Consider the following 2,251-nt stretch of genomic DNA (forward strand, 5'->3'; position numbering starts at 1 on the left):
CCCTGTGTTGTCTCTGCATCTGTTCCTACTGAGTTCTCCTCTCACATTCATTACAATTGGTTCTAAATTATCTTCACACCATTTTCTAGTCTATAAACAAAAAACCTTCCCCATACTTCTCAGGGAAGGTCAAAGCCCCTTGCTGAGGACATGATCATCGTAGCAGATGAGAGAGAGAAACTTTTATCTAGCAAAAGGACTGGTGCTGCATCCTGACTGATAATGTAGCAACAATCGATCAAATGGTAATTCCTATTAAAAAGCACTCTATGAGGGGGAAAAAATGTTTTCATTTTGTTAAGTAAAGAAAAAAACTACGTTTCTAGTTGTCTATTTTACTAGTGGCCTTTGGAAGGCACACCAAACTATTACTGGCGTTAATAATGCTGACCTGATGCTGGGCAAATCCTTGTACTCAGAAGATACTCACTGATGACCCATCCATGAAGAGAATGGTTTTTAGAAACTTGGACTTACAGTCGGATTCACTTGCCACCCTCAGAGTAGCTGATTCGTTTACTCTGGAAATGCCCCTCTCTCTCCATCACTCTTGCCTGACAAAAACTACAACCCCGGCTAAATCCAGCCCTCCACCTACTCCGTGCCGGCACACACAGCTGAGTGACTGTCCTCCTCCAAGTTTCATGTGGCCTGCAGTGTTGCGTGATGCTCAAGTCCATGCGTTCCCCCCACACTCCCAACACCTCATCCACTCGCAGCTGATGACTTTGCCTCATTTCTCACTGAGAAGACGGAGCAGTTAGAATAAAACTTGCACAAGCTACCAGGGTGACATCTAAGCTACCAGCATCTGTGCCCTTCTTCCCCGCCCTCCCTCCAGGGGAGCTCTGTGTTCCTAGCTGAGATCATCTCCTGGATCCATCTTAGCCTCTCACCACTCAAAGATACTAACTCCAACAATTCTTTCGTTTTCCTACAAGTCCTACTTTGCTCTTCTCTACTGGATTTTTCTCATCAACATATAAATATGCTGTTAAATCTCCCAACCTGAAAATACATCAGGAAAACAAATCCCCTTTCAGCCCTGTGCTTACCCATGCTCCAGCTATAGACCCTCCCTTTCTTTTACTTCCCTTTCTGGCTGCATTCCTTGAAAGAGATGGAGTGTCCACTCCTCCCAGCCTCTCCTGAACCTACTCCAACCAGGCTTTTACCCACACTGTGCCAGTGAGATAGCTCTTGACAGGCTCTCCATTGACTTCCACCTGCTAAATCAAATGGTCAATTCTCAGTCCTCATCTGGACGCTCCAGCAGCATCTGATACAGTCAGTCGACCTCCTCCTTGAAACACTTTCTTTTCTCGTCGTATCTCCACCCTCTCAAGTTGGAAGTGTTCCAGGACTCCACCCTTACATAACTTCTTGTCTTTTGTATATACCACTCATTCTCTGTGATCTCATCCCGTCTCACGGCTTTACATTGCACCTGTGTGATGGTGAATCCAGCGTGGTCCTCTCCCCTGAACTTGAGACCCTTATGTCCAGATGACGATGTAAATTCTTTACTTGGTTACAGGATTTAGTATGCCCCAAATCAGGCTATTTCCCCCAAAATCTGATTTTCTTGTAGTATTCCTCAATCAGTAAATGAACACTTTCCAGTTATTCAGGCCAAAATCCTAAGAATCATCCTTGACTTTTCTAATTCTCATATCCATGTCCAACCCATCAGCAAATACTATCAGTCTATCGTCAAACTGTATCCCAAGTCCAAACATTTCTCCCCACCTCCCCTGCTGCCGCCCTGGTCCCAGGCCTCGCCGAGATTACTGCAATACTTCACTAGTCTTCCTGCTTCCACCACGTCACTCCACTCTTCTCAACACGGCAGCCACAATGATCCTATTGGAAGTCAGGTCACAGCACGCCTCTGCTAAACACCCTGCAATGAGTGACAGGCGCAGTCCTGACGGCCTCCGGGGCCTCGCATGAACCGATCCCATTTGCTCTCGTCTCTTGGCGCGCACTCCTTGCTCACTCTGTGCTGGCACGCCACCCTCACTGCCCTTTCTCCCGCCCATCGGCCCCCTCTGCCTGAAGTGCTCTTCCTTGCTGGAGGCGGGCTCCCTCTCACTTCCCTCAGGCCTCTGCTCCAGGGCCGCCTCTGCTCACCCTCTAGACTGAAGCATTAATTCTATCCGTCTGCCTGTCTATTATGTATAATTTATTATATTTTTATATACATAATATATAAATTATATATAAAATATAATTTACAAATTATATTTAT

Source organism: Equus quagga, unplaced genomic scaffold (assembly GCF_021613505.1).
Source record: "Equus quagga isolate Etosha38 unplaced genomic scaffold, UCLA_HA_Equagga_1.0 HiC_scaffold_6065_RagTag, whole genome shotgun sequence".
Lineage (NCBI taxonomy): Eukaryota > Metazoa > Chordata > Mammalia > Perissodactyla > Equidae > Equus > Equus quagga.